Raw genomic sequence first — 20079 nt, 5'->3', positions numbered from 1 at the left:
TCATGTGTGTGGTGTGTGGTGTGTGACTGTGTGGTGAGTGCGGTGTGCGGGGTGTGTGACTGTGTGGTGTGTGGTGAGTGTCATGTGTGCGGTGTGTAGTGTGTGGTGTATGAGTGTCATGTGCGTGGTGCATGAGTGTGGTGTGTGGTGTGTGTAGTGTGTGGTGTATGAGTGTCATGCGTGTGGTGTGTGGCGTGTGACTGTGTGGTGAGTGCGGTGTGCGGGGTGTGTGACTGTGTGGTGTGTGGTGAGTGTCATGTGTGCGGTGTGTAGTGTGTGGTGTATGAGTGTCATGTGCGTGGTGCATGAGTGTGGTGTGTGGTGTGTGTGATGTGTGGTGTATGAGTGTCATGTGTGTGGTGTGTGGCGTGTGACTGTGTGGTGAGTGCGGTGTGCGGGGTGTGTGACTGTGTGGTGTGTGGTGAGTGTCATGTGTGCGGGGTGTGTGACTGTGTGGTGTATGAGTGTCATGTGTGCGGTGTGTGGTGCGTGGCGTCTGACTGCGTGGCGAGCGCGGTGTGCGGGGTGTGACGTCCGTCGCCCACAGGCGCAGGCCGGCGCAGCCCTGTCCCTGCCGAGCAGGCGCCGCGTCTCTGGGGCCGCAGAGCCGCGGCCCGCCGGAGCGAGGAGGAGCCGAGCAGCGGCGCGAGCTGGGACTTCGCATCTGACACGGGAGGACCCGGTCCGTGGGCGCGTGGTGGGGACGCTGCGAGTCCCGGGACTTTTCCGGGGACTTGGTGTGGGGCGGTTGGAGCCGCGAGGCCCTGGAGCTCGGGCTGTCCTGGGACAGCAGGGCTGGTCCCGTGCTGAGGACGCGGGGCGCCCTGGCGGTGCGGCTCGGTCGCAGGGGCCACGTGGCCCTCGGCCGCCCGGGCGCTGGGACCCCGCCCCGCCTCCCCGCGGCTCGGGCCGCAGCCGCCGCCCAGGTGCAGCCGCCGGGCGTCCCCGCGCGCCCCTCGCCCGCCCGCGACTTCCTGGTTTGCGGAAGGTGCCGCGGCGCCGGCGCAGGAACTGCGAGGCCGGCTGCGGGGGCGGCGGGGGCGGCGGAGAGGGGCCGGCCACGCCGCTGCTGTCGCGGAGGCTTTGGGGGGTGGGGGGCGGGCGTGGGCCCGCCGCCACCGCCACCGCCGCGGCCGTGAGGAGCCCCCTGCCCGGCGGCGCGACCCCGGCGCCCGGGGCGGCGGCTTCCAGGCCGGCGGGTCGGCGCTGCCCGGGCGCGGCGGTGGGAGCGCCGGTGTCGCCGCGTCGGGGGGGAGGGGCGGCCGCGGCGCCGCCCGCTGAGGGGACCGGCCCGTCCCGGGTGTGTCCGGCGGGACGGTCGCTGCCCTGTGAGGCTCCGGGAGGGAGGAGCGTTGAGGTGGAGCGGTCGCTATTTGAAGCGCTTTCTGAGCATCCAGGTCACCGTGTCTTTCTGACTTGCATTGACCAGTGTGTCGCGGCTGTTCCTTCTGCAGTTTCTTCTCGTTAACTTGGCCTCTGACGTTTGTGGACGAGGCGCCGGGTCTGCACGGTGCCCGCAAATGCCACGCGACTAGACGGCACTTTGTGTGTGCGCTACAGTATCCGTCAGTGGCTATGTTACTTCAGGAGATTGGGTAAAAAGCGGTTTAATGACGATGGTGATTTTGTTTCTAGGTGTCTCGGAGGCCTGAGCTGCGCATTTCCCTCCTGAAACTCCGGGGAGAATCCCCCTCCCCGCCGCCTCCCGCCGCCCGCGCCCCGTCAGCGTCGTGTGTTCCCGTCACTGGGAACGGCCTTTCGGATCTCACAGAAGCATGACTGAACCAATGTTTAACTTTTACCCCTAAGAGAGGTACTAAAGGGCATTAGGCAAATAGGAAAATTGTGTCATTTGGAACTGTTTTCATTGTTTGACAGCTGGTGGAAAGGGGGAGTAAGTCCACCCGGGAGGCTGCAGAAGGAATCAGAGTTGAGATTTTTTCCCACTGAAACCGGTTAATGGTGGGAGGGCTGAGGAAATGTGTATCTGTGAATTAATTTATATGGCTTGTCACTTTCTATGTTTCTAGATCATGTCTTGTAACAAAAATTTTCTAAAAATCAGTATTTATTTAGAAGTCAGAGCTGGCTTTATTTTCTTGAAGGCGGTACGTGTTAAAAACAGCCAATGTGTAATACAGAGACACTAAAGTCTCGTCAGCAGGAATAACTGAAAGATCGTAACACTTTGGACTTGTGGTATCAGACTAGGCCTATTTTTTTACCCTCTGATGGAAAGAGAGATAAAACAGAACTCTGTTTTGAAAAAAAAAGTGTCTTAATAGATTTCAATTTACAATTTGAAATTTAACCAATGAATAGGTTAAACGTGTGGCAAGTTAGTAAAAACAGTAAGTTCTGACTGATGCAAATCAGCCTTACAGTTTGTAGCGGGAAAATTTAATCTGGGGGCTGATGTCCAGTTTCCCCAATGATAATTGGTATGAAAGAAGTCTTTTTTTGTTATCTTTCGAGTCTCTGAATAGTTTGCTACTTTAAACATGCCTAAGTACCGTAAATACATCTCAAGGAAAGTATATGCAAAGTATCCCATTCGTGGACCTTTACAAATGTCCTATGGTGATCTATCAATAGAACGTGGCAGGTGGAGCCAGGTATTCGTCATTTACACTCAGATTGCAAGTCCTTGGAAGAAAGGCTGAGAGCTTGTGTTAAGCTCCATTGGCAGGATCTAAAAACACTTAGGGACACACTGGCCTTCCAATTTTGGATGCAATAAGATAAAAGCGATGATTTGCATTTATACAGCACTTGATTTATAATGTAATTGCCCATATATTATTTGACTTGTAATACAATTATTCTGTGAAGTGGACAAGGCACTTTATTTGTTTCTTTAAGGTAAGAAAATAGTCTCAGAGGTTAAATGCTTTGCCCCAAGTCTCAGATCTCAGCTCCTAAATATCAGTAATCTTAAATTTCTAATCTGAGAAACATTTTCATTGTTATTTCTGCTATACTGTAGTCATATAGTTACATTTAATATGTAGAGGTAAGAACAAGATTAGTCTTAGAATTAAGAAAATACAAGCTTTATGGAGATGCTTATTTGTTATAGGAAATAAATATAACAAAGTTTTTTTTTTTTTTTTTTTTTTAGGGCCAATCCAGAAAGAACCTTTGACTTGGTATTGAAAGTGAAATGTCATGGCTCTGAAAATGAAGGTATGTGTGTTCTGTAAATTCTTCAAATAACTGATTGAGTCTGTCAAAGCAAGTGTTAACATTGTGGAGTACTGGAACATGATAGTATCAGAAAATAATAGTACTAAATGTGTATTCTGCATTGAGTGTCTCAGGTTTCTGGTAGTAACAGATGCTAGGTCTTTGCCTTGGGGATATAGAAATCATGAATGTTATCTGTGCAGCTTGAATTTCAGGTGTGTGTTAAGCCCATATAACTTACAACTCAACTTTACCATGATTCATTGATAAAGTTACTGTTAGTTTTGGGAAAGGGTTTGTCTTTTCATTTTCTTTCATTTGTGTTTGAAAATTTAGCATCTTTTTAAAAACATTAAGGCAGATTCTCTGCCAGTATCAACGGAAGCTACACCAATTCCCTTCTAATGTTTCTGGAATGCAGAATGTAGACTGAGTAGCCCCTTGGGCTGGATTTACTTTAGTGGCATAGCACTTTCAGAGAGAGAGAAACAATGGCGTCACATTACTTGGAAGGGTTTCAGTTGTCAGTTCTGTATGATTTCCTGAAAATATGAGAGTATAGTACTTTAATATCATGATTGTTATAATTTCCCCCCACATTTGCTATATTGTACATGTGCATGTGTGTGTGTGGGCATGGGTAGCAGACAAGAATGAAGAATGTCTCCTTGCTTGTTCTTCTAATATTTCTTTGCATGGTGCATCTTCATGGATATCTCCAGTGTAGGACCTTCCTTGTAGTGCACTCAGATCCTGGATAGCATGATGGTTAAGTGTGGGGTTTTGTGGAGACTAGTGGGCTATCCTAAAGCCTTGGTGGAAAGTTTACTGACACTCTTATCTCCAGAAACCAGCCAGCAATTATCTTCTCTTAAGCAGTTTAGAGCTGTACACCTTAAAATAGAGGAGCCCCACCCAGCTGTGGTGAAATGGGCACAGCTAATTTTAGGTAGGAAGTCACCCACATTTCTGGCTCCACCAGCCCTGCCTGCTGCACCTCTGGCCTATTTGAACTGCTGCTGTTGTCAGGTATGTCCACGGGCAGAGAGTGATCCTAAGTTGCAGGGAACATTCTCTGATTAAAGAAGTTATTTTGTGTTGTCCTACATGGAGTAAAGTTTGTCCATTTGCATTCTTTCCAGGCCCAGTGAAGTCCTCTTTGCAGAATGGGTACTCAAATGGATATATTATTTTTTCAGTTCCAGTTTAAATCTATTCTGTAGTGTATTTGTTATGAATTAATCTTGAAAATAATCATAGCATTACCTAAGGTGTGTGGAATAATGCTCACCTGATGTTGTTGGTAAAATAGGCTAAATTCATTTGGAAAATGTGGATTTTCCATAACTTTAAATTCATGCTAAAGTGATCTTGAAAGATAGATCAGTCTGCCTTATATAACATTCAATCTATGCACGAGTAAGAGAGGTTGTTACCTTTTCATAAAGACTTGTGAGTGGTTTACTCCCTCCTTCCTCCCTTCACCGGTTCCTACTGTTCATGAACTAGTCATTCCAGTTTGTATCTTCTATTCCTGCCATGCTTTTATTACTGTCTTTCTGCTGTTACTGTTTAAATCACTAGTTTTTAGAAACATCTTCATGTGTATTTTAAGTTTATCCAGCTTAGTAAAATTTGAAATATAATAAATGATTAAAGTAAGCAATTTTGGTTTCTCTAGGTTGCGATTAATACATTCTATATGGCTAATTGGCACAAAATTCTAAAGATTTTTTTTAAAAGCTAAACTCACCCATGCAAAAATCAGTAACCTTTCTTCTTTTGAAGAAGGACTTAAGTAGTATGATAACTAATATTTTAGTGTCTAACAAGTTACAACTTTTTGTGCCCTAAAAGTAATGCTATCTGTAAGTAAGAGTAAAAGTAAAATTTTATGTTGAATTGAGTGTTTATGTAATGTTTTCTCAATTTTCTGTTTTATCGCTAAATCTTAAATGGATAAAGTGCAGAAATTATTTAAAAAGTTATTGGAATATTCCTATTTAACTGTCAGTACTTATTTTTTTTTTTTTTTGAGACAGGGTCTTGCTCTGTTGCCCAGGCTAAAGTGCAGTGGCATCATCATAGCTCACTGCAACCTCAAACTCCTGGGCTCAAGTGATCCTCGTGCCTCAGCCTCCTGAGTAGCTGGGACTACAGGTGCGTGCTACCACGCCCGGGTAATTTTTCTGTTTTTTGTAGAGATGAGGTCTCATGCATGCTCAGGCTCATCTCGAACTCCTGGCCTCAACCACTCTTCCTGTCTTGGCCTCCCAAAGTGCTAGATGTGAGCCACTATACCCAGCCCTTAGACTGTTATTTTCATCTGCATTCAAAGCTGGGTCACTAACTGTGTCCAAGTTTAAGCCACAGGACAGGCAAGAGAAATACTTAAGGGAAGAAATTTCTTAGGCAAGGTAGGGGAAAATTTGATACGTTACTTTCCTTGCTAAGAACTTAGTCACACAGTGATACTACTTAGGTATAAGGGAGATTGGAAAATGTCATCTTTAACTTTATGACCAAGTGCTGAGGGAAAAGGGAAAAAACATTTAAGTAGATCAACGGTCATTTGGCCACTCATGCCTGTACTGAATCGGCATCTTGTATGATTTTAGGAGCTCACCCCAGTCCAAGCAGCTTGGACACGTTATTGGCCCAAACTTGTTTTTTGTTCTTCCTTTTGTTTTTCATCCTTCACCTCTGATGCAAACCCTTTCTTATCTAATTTCTAAACTTAAGCTGCTGTACGTATCAATGGATTTAAAAAGAGACAGCAGGGAAGAATGGTGGGAATGGAGTTACTCTTTGTGCTAATTCTAGCTCAGCTGGCCAAAAATGGCCAGTTACATTTGTAGTAGAAAAGCACTTAAAACTGTGAACAAGCTTCATAAAAGTGTCACATATTAGCTAAAAATTAGTTCTTACAGGAAAAACCTTGACTGGCCTCCATCATGCCATAGCATTCTCTTTTGTAGCCTTCCGTTATGTTTCTCCCATATTTTCTTCTTCCTTTTCTTCCCTTGTGCTTCATTTATTCTCAGAATGATTTATTTCTAACATTAAGCTTTCTTAAATTTTTAGAAGTTGGAAAGTTAATATATTTTATCATAAGCCAGATCAAATTTAAATTTTTAAAGGAAGCATTGAAATTCTTGATTTTTGGTTTGTTGGAGGAAGTGACTATACAGAAGTACTTTCAAATAAGAATGTTTTGTTATAAAGCATTCTTGTTTCCAAAGTTAAGTTACTCTATAAAATAATTAATTTTTCTATTAACTATGATAGTAGTCTAATGCTGATGGATGTATTAATATATAGTATATTTATGAGTATATATGCATACTTACTGATGGAAATTTGGAAAATAAAGACATGCATATACAAGAAAATATAAATCATGCTTAATCCCATATTCTAGAAATTACCATTGGTAAATGTTTCCTTCATGTCTTGAACATACATACAATATTGATTTTTAAGAGTCATGGTTAATTGGTTGTCTCTTTTCCATCATTTTACTTAGGCATAATTCATGGACAGAAAAGATATTTAATGATAGGCATGATAGATCTATTTAATCTTAGGTTTTGTACCATTCTGTTAACTATTATACATATATAGATTTAACTAAATTTATTTTCTTATATTTTTCTGTTTTATCAAATGTTCCTTTTAATTTTGTTAAATTTTGTATACATTTTTTTTCTACAGAAGTAGGAATGAAATATTTAACATTTCCTGCCAGTCATTGCTTATGCATTTTGTTCCAAAGTCCTCAATTTAAATGGTGTTCTTTGCCAAGCTTAGATTTTCATGTGACTCTTTTTTTTTTTTTTTTGAGACAGAGTCTCACTTTGTTGCCCAGGCTAGAGTGAGTGCCATGGCATCAGCCTAGCTCACAGCAACCTCAAACTCCTGGGCTTAAGCGATCCTACTGCCTCAGCCTCCTGAGTAGCTGGGACTACAGGCGTGTGCCAACATGCCCAGCTAATTTTTTCTATATATACTTTTTTTTTAGTTGTCCAGATAATTTATTTCTATTTCTAGTAGAGACGGGGTCTTGCTCAGACTGGTCTCGAACTCCTGACCTCGAGCAATCCACCTGCCTCGGCCTCCCAGAGGGCTAGGATTACAAGTGTGAGCCACCGCGCCCGGCCAATTTTCATGTGACTCTTAAAAGAATAGCACATACTTCTCCAAATCAGACATCTGCTATGTATAAGCATTGATTTTTTTTTTCCTCATAAGAATAAATTTATTTCTTTTGTGAAGTTTGTTGGTCATGACCTATTGAAGTTGTCAGGCTAATCATCATTATAGGTTAAAAAAGGGCATGTTTATATTTCTCCTAAAATTTGGGGAATCAATTTATATTACTGTATGAACTATGTAACCCATGATTTATTCTTGAATTCTGAATACTATAGTCAGTGGTTGCACTCTTACCTCTCATGAATTCCTATCCATTGTAGCCTTTTGAACTATTCTGATTATTCTGCACAGTTTATTTTTTACATTATTCATGTTAAATATTATGGACAATTTTGAAAAAAGGAAAAAGATTCTTTTTATACCAATAACATAAAAATATCTATTTTTGTGCATTTCGTTTCAGATTTCACTATGAGCTTATTTAATATGATTATAATCATATATAATAAGTTTTCACTTAATAATTTTCAGCATTAGTTGTTTCCATGGATGTGAATTATAAGGTTATATTTTAAAAACTGTAGTCCTCCCCACAATCATTGTAAATATTCATGAACTCACCCATAACTTAACATACTTAAGGGAATTGTTTTTCTACTGACATCATATGACCAAATTTAAATTTGTTTAATGTGTTTAACATTTTACAGGTTAAAAAAATTTACAAATAGTTTTTATAAGTATGATTTGTTTTATGTATGACTTTACTTCTGTTTTAAAGCTTTAATTGAATATCTGCTTTTGGTTTACTATTTGTCTTTTGTTCAATATTAAAAACTTGTAAAATATATAAATATTAAGGGATGTGAAAAGATATGACAGTTTTCTTTTGACTTCTGCATTTTGACCAGTTCCTTCAGCGATAAACACAATAGTAAACTTTCTAACGAGAAATATCTAATATAAAAACTGCAAATAAAAAATGGTCTATTGTAATATTTTTGAATGTATCCTTTAGTTAGATTTTTAAGTGCAGGAGATTAGAATGTCATAAATAAGCCTGTGTATTATTTTAAGAGAGCGTATAGAGGAAGGGGTTGTATGTTAGTAAAATACATTTACTGACCCATGTGTGAATTGGTGACCAAGATTGTTAAAGCATTGAGTTCTAAAGGTTTTTCTCTTATCTTTATGTGCAACAATGGAAAGTTTTACCGTGTGGTCACATAACATCTTCATCAGGTTCTCAACAGGATACCTTAGTTAATTTTCAGCTGAGTGCTTGACAGGATTTTCTCTGGCTAGCTGGTTGGGTGAGAGTCTAGACACCGAGAGGCCAGGCTTTCGTTTCCTCACAATCTCATCATTGTGTGTGTTGAGTAGGAGCAGCTTCCTCTGATGTAGGGCTCCAGGCACAAACAAGGAAGACAAAGACACAGCTTTTGTTCTCCAAGAGAGGAGCTAATCCCACTGCTGCACACTGTGAAAAACCTTTTATAAAGAGAGGAAAAAAAACTTTCCTGGAAGGTGAAGGGTTAACAGTTTAACCTCTGACGGCAAAATAAGCCAGTAAGAGGGGAAAAGTGTTGGGTAAGGTAGAAGAGCAGGAGGAGAAACACTCATCGAGGTCTGTGTGTTGTGTTTGTGAAAACAGGTCAAGCAGATGACTGTCAGCGATGGATACTTGAGTTCTGATAATACACATGTATTTCCAACTGTGTCTTTTGACTTACAGTACTTAAACATATATTTAAACTTCTTAATTTGGAAAGTATATGTTGCAGACCACACTATAAATGCAGGAAACAATAGATATGTAATGTTTGTCTTTTGCTCTTTTTCCCTAATTAAAAAGCTGCATTACGGACTTTTGTCAAGGTATGAATATTTATTTCATTATACGAGAATAAAATCTGGATCCTTTTTATTCATTTTTCCCCAGTTTCCTTATTTAATATGATCGTGTATCTCTGCAGAAATAGAAAAGTTGGGTAGAGCACGTCTCTGGTACATATTAAGACTCCTATTTGGTCTGTGGCATTTTGGTGCCTATTCTGTTAGTACATACAGGTCTTCAGGTGGTCAGTGTTGTTATGAAATAGTATACAAGTCCAGGTAGGAGATGGTTGTAGTTCTAGTGTAAAAAGAATTTGGAGATTTCTGTCTGATCTTATATTGATATTAATGTTATCAATACTGAGAATTTAGTTATAATCCATTTAGAACTGATGGAAGTTAAGGTGCTAATCCCTGTGTCACCTGCTGGCTTGGACCTATCGATCTGGACCAATTGCTTCTCCTTCTCCTGTCAATCAGATATCAGTCTTGAACAATAATTAAGGTTTTCTGCACTTGGGCTCTTTGCTTGGCTGTGTTAGTGTATGTAACTTATTCCTGAGAGTAACCACGTGTAGATGTGGGTGAGCAGCTGCTTGTGTTGTATTGTTTGCGGCTGTTCTAAGGTGCAGTATGCTGTGGTGTCATCGTGTAATGACTCTCCTCTTGCTCTGACTCCCTTTGGTAGTATGAGGCGCTTGTTCCCGTGGTTGCCTCGTTTCACTTTTACTCTGAAAAACAGAAAAGGAGAAAGAGGGGGAGAAACAGAGGCTAGAGATTGTGCTGGATATCCAGTGATAAAGAGGTAAGGGCGAAGAAAAAGGGTAGAAAGTAGAAGGTGGCAGTGAGCTGAAGGAAAGAGACAAGAGGTGAAACACGTGAAATGTACACGTTAGGTCGGAGTGGGCGGTGAGCTACTGTGCAGCGCTCTAAGTTTTCAGCTAATAAATAGTTGATGAAAATTTGATAAGGAATCGTTCCTTGAGACAGAAGTACGCAAGGATGGTGTAAAACAAGTGACCAGACTTAGGAAGGTCCTGGGGGTGGAATGAGGTAGATTTATGTGAAGATAAAGAAAAAATAACAGCCAGTCATTTTGCCTCATGCATTATCTCCATTCACCATGGCCAAATGTCTGCATCTGTGTCTTACCATTTTCCCCCTTTTGCCTGACAGTACTGAATATGATGATAGTTAATGACGTAAGGCTTCCGAAGTGTCAGGCGCTGTTCTAGGCAATGTGTGTATGTAGGCTCACATGGTATTCATGAAATGTTTAATTATTTTTCCCAACATAAAATTAGGTGATTTTTTTTTCATAAAAATTCTAGCTTTTCTTGAAAAATCACAGTGTCTGTCAACACTGGGCCCACTTTCCACGTGGCTGGAGCTGGATGATGCTGCCTTCTTGAGAAGGGGTCTGGGGTCTCTTTTTTACTGCATCCTTGTGTTGTTTCCTGCAGGCTCACTGCACTGATTTACACCACCTGCATCTATATGTGTGGGTACACCTGTGTGCTCTAAAGGCATTTCACCTTGAAATCTTTTTCTCCCTTGTACCTATAAAGAGGGAATATATTTATGTAACAAATAAATAATTATACCTTGACTTTTTCATAGGTTTTAAAGAAGATCTTAATTTTTTAAAAGCTTATGCGACATTTAAACATGATTTTATGCTGTTTTCTAAATTCTTTGTGTTATGCCTGTGCTTCTCCACATGGAGTCTGGGGGGCTGTGGGGATCCTCTGGAGTCCTTCGGGGGTTCTGTGAGGTCAGAACTATTTTCATGATAATCCTGATATGTTATTAGCCTTTTTTACTCCCATTTTCACAAGTAGGTGGTGGACTTTTCTATAGGCTTTGGGATGAAGTTATTGCTCCAATGACTGATGAAGTGTGTACTTGGGACAGTAAACATCATTTGCAGTAACTCACCTAAACAGTAGTTCTTTGATGACCTCAGTGATATTTAAGAGTAAAAATAATTCCTGAGACCAAAAAGTTTGAGAACTTGTGTTCAACGTTATGGAGGCTAACTAAAACACATCAGCAGCCAATGTCCAAGGACAGTTCTGCATAATTACTATTTATTCTATGTAATTACTGTTTAATTGACCATTTATTTCTTGAAGCGTGGTGCTTTCTTAATTAGTGATGGCTTTACCCTGTTCATTTGCTTGTTATCTTTAGTGAAAACATATAAGGGTGGAACACTTGACTCTCTTTGATATCAACAAGTATTTGATTCATTATATTGCCTTTAAATCAGAATTGATCAGACTTATATTAAAGTAGGCTAGCTACTTAAAATAAGCACGTTGATATAAGTAAATTAATGTCATGAGATTTACTCTGAAAAAAGTGATATGATAGGGAAGAATTTTATATGCATTATATATTTCCATTGGCTGGAAGGAATGAAAAATAAATTCCATGAAAAAAATTGAAAAGACTGCTTTTATGAAGTATACAGAAAAAATAAAAAACATGATTTCTGCCTTCAGGATCTTTATTTAAGTGAGGAAATATAAAATAGTTAAGTAGAAGTGTAAGGCAGTATAACATATTTCAAAATAACTGGCTTAGATGATATGTATTGCCTGGAAGTGAGACCGTCCGTGAGGTTGCAGTGTTTTGGGAAGGCCTCACAGCAGTGGTCCAGAACAGAGCAAAGAATTTGGAGATACAGATAAAAGTGAACATAGTATTTGAGGAAGGGGGTACAGCATGTATTGAAGTATGAGTAAATCCTTGGAATTTGTCATTTTATGTACGTGAAAGACTGGATGCCTGGATTGAATAGAAAATTTATATTGGAATGTAGAGGGAAATAAATTTTAGGTAGGATGGAATTGGGTCAGAAGTGCCAAGTTTGCTACATTGACTGGTCTTAATATGTAGAGTTATTTATTGTGTTAAAATTTGAATATTCTACTTGAGGTATTAAATACCAACATAGATTGAGGAATTGGGTTTTCTCAGTGTAAGCAGTGAGAAGCCACTGAATATTTTTCTTTGAACAGGGGCATAATAACATTATTTTAGGCTGGGTGTGGGGTGGCTCATACCTATAATCTCAGCACCCTGGGAGGCCAAGGCAGGAGGATGGCTTGAGCCCAGGAGTTCAAGGCTCTAGTTAGCTATGATTGTGCCAGTGCACTTCAGCCTGGGCAACAGAGCGAGACCCTGTTTCTAAAAACCAAGACAAAGGACACACTGTTTTAAGGAATTAATTTAGTGGCAGTGGGATGAGAAGAGCTAAGTGTGAGCCAGACTAGTTAGTAAGAATTTAGAGTAGGGTTAGAATATGACAGAAGAGGAATGGATGAGAACTACATTTCAAAGGAAGAACTAACATGATTAGCAGCCGATTAGATGTAGAGGATGAAGAAGGTGTGTTAAGGCTGATTCTGAGATTTTCAGCTTTGGTGCCTGGGTTTCATTAGTAGAGTGAGAAGGGTATGATCAGTTTAGACACTAAGGGAATGGTGTAATGAAGTCATTGGAAAAATTTGGCTTAAGATACGAAATTTTGCTTTATGCTTATGAACATCTATAAAAAACACTAATGTTTTACATGTGGAATTATGTATTATGTTGTAGTTTTGAGTCTAGTTTGAAACACCTGAAGCTTGAAAAAAGGCTGAAATTTTTTTTTTTTTTTTCCAGAAAGATTGAGGTAGTTGTTCCCAACCAACGCTACACATTAGAATCACCTGGGGAGTTTTAAACAAAAATTAATTGCAGACATTTAGTATGGTATGGGATAGGGTAAAGAGGCCACCTTTTTCTTTTTTAAATGATGTTCCTTAGGCAATTTAATGAACAGAAAGGGTTGAGAACCACCACATTTATGTAGAGGAAATAATTTGTGAGATACGGGAAATGGAGTTTCAGTAACAGCTTTTGGGTTTGTTTTAAATTACATGTGGTGATGTTCCAGCTTTTCAACAAGAGAGAAAAGAGTTAAGTTCTCTTGTGAGAGATTTAGTTGGACATGGGGAAGAATTTTTATTTATTTTTTAAAAATTTTTATTGATTTGTGGGGTACGTGTGCAGATTTGTTACATGGACATATTGCATAGTGGTGAAGTCTGGGCTTTTTATGTCACCTTCACCCAGTGAGTGTACTTAGTACCCATTAGGTAATTTCTCATCTCCCACCCCTCTCCCACCTCCCACCTTCCACCCCCCTGCCCCTCCGAGTCTCCAGTGTCTGTTCTACTGGGAAGAACTTTTTAAGACTGGTCAAGTGAGGCCATGGGAGTGGAGAAGGGACAAAGGAATCTGTAACTGGTTGTGATCAATTAGTTGTAAATACCACTGCACTCAGACCATCCTACTGGGAAGAACTTTGAACCATTAGATTTATTGGACACTGCAGGAGGGAAACTTGGGAGGTTCGTGGTAGTGTGTGTGCGGAGTGTAAATGGATACACCCAGTTTGGTGTAATGTGAAGGAGCCGGACACGCAGGGAGAGGGAACAAGGCCTCTTGTGACCCCTCTAGCCTATAATCTCCAGTACGTGGTTATTTTCATAGGTAAACTCACGTGACAAATAATCCGTGTGAAATTGTGTTTGCTCTTGCAGTCTGTGTATTATAGAAGTAGAATTCAGTCTAGTTGGCCTCAAAACCAGATCACTGTTTTCTATTCTCAATACCTAGCAAGGTCTTTCTAATATAATTCCCAATAACTTGATATTATGTGTTTTAAGAAAAATGAGTGAAAATTACTCTAGGAGTTAATAATTGGTAAGCATGTTCAGACTAACAGCTTTCTGTCCCTACAAGGAAATGATTCTTTTTGCCAATATCAGTGTTATATTTACCAATCATAATATTGACCTCAAAGGTTAATGGTATAAACTCATTATTAGTTAAGGAAGATGCTATCAGGGAAGATTTTAGAATTAAAAAAATGCTTAATTAGTAACAGTGAAATATTTGTTCACATCTCTACTTCTTTCATAGTATAGCAAGAGAGACCTGAAATATAATACCTGGGTTATGCTTGTTTTGCTTATCATTGTACTTTGTCATTAACAAGTTTCTTAATTTTATCATAGATATTTTAAAAGTGTTGCCCACAAGTCCATAGGCATCACTAACTTGAGGGTGGAGATGACACATTGAAATTCAGACTCAGTTGTTGCAGCTTGACGACCTTTATCTGAGCGCCTTCTGGGTCTTAGTCCAGTTTGAGGTGTTCACTTTGGTTCCTATGTCCGTGGTCCCCCAGGGGCGTCTCACAGGTGGAGGAATCGCTCGTCTCCCTCAGCTGCTGTGCCTCATGCCTGTCCCTGCAGTCGTCTCCGTATGACTGACGCAGTCGTCTCTCCAGACCTTGCTTGGTGCTCCACCAGGATGATGCTGGTGACGCTGGCTGGTGCTGGCAGGGACGCGTGCCGTCACCTTTGAGCACTGAAGTGCACCCTGTGTCACTGCTGCTGCTCTTGTCACCTGGGCTGCCATTCGTGATGGTGTTGCCGGTCCTTTGTACTTTCAGCGCCACTTGATCCTTCACAGCCCGCACTGTGAGTCCAGTCCCTGCGGAGTAGGGAGGCAGCTTCTTATGGTCTGTGTTGAAGTTCTGCAGACCTAGAGCTCATTAGTCATTCTGTGAAACACTTTCCACAGTGCCCGCTTGCTGACAAGGTCCCTGAGTTAGATCAGGTTCATAAACACCCGCTGTAATCCACTGGGAGAGTTTCCCTCTGACTCGTAGGCCTCTATTGCTCTTGGGATGAATTCTGTCTCAGGAGGGTGGATCATCTTATAAATCTTATATTATTTGCTGTCTTCCCTGCTATTTCACCACAGATTGTCAATATATGTCTGAATTCTAGTCCTAGTATCTATAAGGTGAAAGTTCTTTTCCCAGGATGTTCATTTAAAATATTATTTGAATTATTCAGTAGCCTCATACCTGGGCTCATTATTTTGTCACTTTTCAGTTTATGCTCAACACAGAAGCCAGAGTGATCCTGTTGAAATATGTGAGACCATGTTACCTCTCTGCTCAAACTGTTCTGTGGCTTCCTTTCCCAGAGTTCAAGGCAAGTTCTTCTTTATGACTCTTAAGGTTCTTTATGTTCTCCTTGTTTCCTCTTATCTTTCTGGCTTCATCTAGTCTCCTTTTTTCATTTAATACTGTATTTTGTACATTTTTTTTCATATGAGCAAATGTAATTTTTTCAAGACTGTAATCTTTTTCAGGGCTGTATAGTATGTCATAGAATAATAATAATATAACCATTTTCATATTGATGGACATTTAAGGTTATTTCTAAAACTTTGTCAATTGCAAACAGTGCTTCAATAAACATTGTTGTATATATTGGTCTGCATACATGAAATATATGATTTCTTGCATTTTACACTTTCCTTAGGGAGAATTATTCTTTTTTCCTGCTGTTACAATCTTTAGACACTCCTTTAGTGAGAATCTGTTCTTGGTGCATGTTTTAGTTTTTGTCTTTCTGAAAATATCTTTATTTTGCCTACATTTCTGTTTACACGGTTTTAAATGACAAGGATACTTTCTTAAAGGTTTTGAATATATTATTCCACTGTCTTCTGGCTTCCATTGCTGCTATTGAGAAGTCTGCTATCAGTGTAATAACGTGTCTATTTTTCTAGTTATCTCTTTTCTCTGTAGGATACTTTTAAAGTTATCGACATCATTTTGTGCTTTGCAACTTCGTTATCAGGCCTCAAATGTCTTTCTTGAGCTCTAGCTTGGGCTTGTTGTGCTTTCTGAATCTGAAGCTTATGTTGTTTGCCAGTTTTGGAAAAATCAGTCTTTATTTCTTCTAATATTATTTTCTTCCCTCCCCCATTACACACACTCCATTCTCTTTGGTCTGATTTTTTAGAACTCTAAATAGATCTGTGTTGTTATTTTGGTCCCCATTTTTCTTAACCTCCTTTAGGTTTCTCACTGTTTTTATCCTTGTGCCTCATTCTGTTTACTATCTTTTGTGTCTGATTTATTTCACTATTTCTCTTCTCAATTTTATAAGATTTGCTATTTATTCTATCCATTGAGCTTTTAATTTCAAAAATTATATTTTTGAAGTTCTAGTTTTCAAAATCTGTCTTTAAAAATCTCTTACTGTTTGCTCATACTTGGAATCCTTATTTTCTTTTTTAAACGTTTTAGATATTTTTATTATATATGTTGTTTCAGATAACTTTAATATCAAAAGCCTTTGAGGCAGGAGCAAAACAAAATATTTTAATTCTGTTTCTGATGGGTTATAATCACAGGTGTTTAGATTTTCTATAGTAATTTTGTATTTTATTTTATTTTTATTTTTATTTTTTTCCTTTTTATTTCAGCTCATCATGGGGGTACATAAGTTTAGGTTATATACATTTTCCATGTCCCACCCATCCCCCCAAGTCAGAGTCCCAAGCGCATCTGTTCTCATTCTCCAGACAGTGCGCCTGGCACTCATCATGTAGTCATACCTCCATCCCCTCCCTCCCCCACCTCCCCGGGTCTGCACCTTCAAGCATGACCATTCCCCAGAGGGTGTGCAATGCACTCATCATGTAGGCATACACCCATCCCCTCCCCCCACCCCCCATTCCAGTCTGATATCCAATTGGTATCCTTCCCTGATGTACATTTAGGTGATGATCAGGGAAACCAGTTTTCTGGTGAGTACATGTGATGCTTGTTTTTCCATTCTTTGGATACTTCACTTAGTATAATGGGTTCCAGCTCTCTCCAGGAGAACCAAAGAGATGTCGTATCATCGTTATTTCTTATAGCTGAGTAGTACTCCATGGTATACATATACCACAGTTTACTAATCCATTCGTGGATTGATGGGCACTTGGGTTGTTTCCACATCTTTGCGATTGTAAATTGTGCTGCTATAAACATTCGGGTACAGGTGTCTTTGTTAAAGAATGACTTTTGTTCTTCTGGGTATATGCCCAATAATGGGATTGCTGGATCGAATGGTAGGTCTACTTCAATCTGTTGAAGGTATCTCCATATTGCTTTCCATAGGGGTTGCACTAGTTTGCATTCCCACCAGCAGTGTATGAGTGTTCCTGTCTCTCCGCATCCACGCCAACATGTGTTGTTTTGGGATTTTTTGATAAAGGCCATTCTCACCGGAGTTAAGTGGTATCTCATTGTGGTTTTGATTTGCATTTCCCTGATGATTAGGGATGTTGAGCATTTTTTGATACGTTTTTTGGCCATTCTTATGTCTTCTTTTGAAAAATTTCTATTCATGTCCTTTGCCCATTTTTTGATAGGATTGTTTGATTTTTTCTTGCTGATTTTCCTGAGTTCTAAATAGATTCTTGTTATCAGTCTTTTATCTGATGTGTAGTATGCGAAAATTTTTTCCCATTCTGTAGGCTGTCTGTTTATTTTCATGACTGTTTCTTTGGCTGTGCAGAAGCTTTTTAATTTAATCATGTCCCAGTCGTTTATTTTTGTTGTTGCTGCGATTGCCTTAGGGGTTTTCTTCATAAATTCTTTGCCTAGACCAATGTCTGTAAGAGTCTTTCCTACATTTTCTTCTAGAATTCTAATTGTTTCCCATTTAAGGTTTAAATCTGTTATCCACCGTGATTTGATTTTTGTGAGAGGTGAAATCTGTGGGTCCTGTTTCAGTCTTCTACATGTGGCTATCCAGTTTTCCCAGCACCATTTATTGAATAGGGACTCTTGTCCCCAGAGTATGTTTTTGTCTATTTTGTCAAAGATTAGATGGTTATATGAGGATGGTTTTATATTTGGGTTTTCTGTTCTGTTCCACTGGTCTGTGTCCCTGCCCTTGTGCCAATACCAAGCAGTTTTTAGAACCACAGCTTTGTAGTATAGTTTGAAGTCTGGCAAATCAATACCTCCCATTTTGCTTTTATTGCTTAAGATTGCTTTTGCTATCCGGGGTCTTCTCTGATTCCATACAAAGTGTATAATTATTTTTTCTAAATCTGTGAAAAATGATGTTGGTATTTTAATGGGAATTGCATTGAATCTATAGATTACTTTGGGCAGTATAGACATTTTAACGATGTTAATTCTTCCAATCCATGAGCATGGTATGGATTTCCACTTATTTACGTGTTCTGCAATTTCCTTCCTTAGCGTTTCATAGTTCTCTTTATAGAGGTCCTTTACCTCTTTAGTTAAATATATTCCTAGATATTTTATTTTCTTTGTTGCTATTTTGAAAGGTATTGAGTCCTTAATTTGGTTCTCCGATTGAATGGTATTGGCATATATGAATGCCTCTGATTTGTGTGTATTGACTTTGTAACCTGAGACATTACTGAATTCGTTAATTAATTCCAGGAGTCTCTTGGTTGAGTCCTTGGAGTTTTCCAGATACAACATCATATCATCAGCGAAGAGTGAGAGTTTGATCTCTTCTGTCCCTATTTGGACACCTTTGATTCTGCCCTCTTGTCTGATAGCTCTCGCAAGGACTTCCAATACTATGTTGAAAAGTAATGGGGACAGTGGGCAGCCTTGTCTGGTTCCAGTTCTGAGTGGGAATGCTTTCAGTTTTTCCCCATTCAGTATGATGTTGGCTGTGGGTTTGTCATATATGGCTTGTATTATTTTTAGGTAGGTCCCATTTATGCCTATGTTGTTAAGTGTTTTTATCATAAAAGGGTGTTGAATTTTGTCAAATGCTTTTTCTGCATCTATTGAGAGGATCATATGGTCTTTATTTTTGCTTCTATTTATGTGGTTAATTACGTTTATAGATTTTCGTATGTTAAACCACCCCTGCATCTCTGGGATGAAGCCTACTTGGTCATGATGAATTATTTTTTTAATCAGCACTTGGATACGATTTGCTAGTATTTTATTGAGAATTTTTGCATCTACGTTCATGAGAGAAATTGGTCTGTAGTTTTCTTTTTTTGTTGCATCCTTTCCTGGTTTTCGTATCAATGTTATATTGGCTTGGTAGAATGTGTTGGGGAGAATTCCATCCTTCTCAATATTGAAGAATAGTTTATGCAGGATGGGCACCAGTTCATCTTTGTATGTATGGTAAAATTCAGGTGTGAACCCATCTGGACCAGGGCTTTTCTTTTTGGGAAGGTTTTTTATTGCTGTTTCAATTTCAGTTCTTGATATTGGTCTATTCAGGAATTCTATTTCTTCCTGATTGAGCTTGGGAAGGCTGTGTGTTTCTAAAAATTTGTCCATTTCCTCCTCATTTTCCAATTTGTGTGCATAAAGATTTTTGTAATAGTCATAGATAATGTCACGTATCTCTGTGGCTTCGGTTGTGATTTCTCCTTTCATGTTCCTGATGGAAGTTATTAAAGATTTTTCTTTTCTGCTCTTGGTTAGTCTAGCCAGTGGTGTGTCTATTTTATTTATCTTTTCAAAGAACCAACTTTTTGTTTTATTAATTTCCCTTATAGTATTTTTGTTGTCTTTTTCATTTAATTCTGATTTGATCTTAATAATTTCTCGCCTTCTGCTGGGTTTGGGGTCAGTCTGTTCTTCTTTCTCCAGCTCTTTGAGTCTATTCATTAAGTTGTCTATTTGTAAGTTGTCTGTCTTTTTGAAATAGGCATTTATGGAAATGAATTTTCCTCTCAGGACTGCTTTAGCTGCATCCCATAGATTTTGATAAGTTGTATCACCTTTGTCATTTAATTCAAAGAATGTTTTGATTTCTGACTTAATTTCTTCCTTTACAAAATTGTTATTCAGGAGAAGGTTGTTTAGCTTCCATGACTTTGAGTAGGAATGAGAGTTCCTGTTAGGGTTCATTATTATTTTTATTCCATTGTGATCTGAGAAGATGCAGGGTATGATTTCTATTTTTTTAATTTTTTTAAGACTTGCTTTATGACCTAGGGTATGGTCAATCTTAGAGAATGTCCCGTGAGCTGATG

General features: G+C 39.5%; 1 long non-coding RNA gene across 3 annotated transcripts in view; it reads left to right on the top strand.

Annotated features, from left to right (window-relative positions):
• Positions 1–1220: 1220 nt before the first annotated feature.
• The window catches only part of LOC123627706, a 39464-nt gene continuing 20605 nt past the window's right edge, over positions 1221–20079 (top strand). The window contains exons 1-3 of one of the 3 annotated variants that reach the window (XR_006731446.1): positions 1221–1549; positions 1636–1813; positions 3122–3186. This is a non-coding gene — a long non-coding RNA (uncharacterized LOC123627706). Of the gene's footprint in view, positions 1814–3121; positions 3187–5228; positions 5268–20079 lie in introns of those variants that run through there. The other 2 variants (XR_006731445.1, XR_006731444.1) reach the window with 2 other exon arrangements.

The sequence above is a fragment of the Lemur catta genome, chromosome 26 (assembly GCF_020740605.2).
Source record: "Lemur catta isolate mLemCat1 chromosome 26, mLemCat1.pri, whole genome shotgun sequence".
Taxonomy (NCBI): domain Eukaryota; kingdom Metazoa; phylum Chordata; class Mammalia; order Primates; family Lemuridae; genus Lemur; species Lemur catta.
This window is presented reverse-complemented; position numbering and strand designations above follow the sequence as displayed.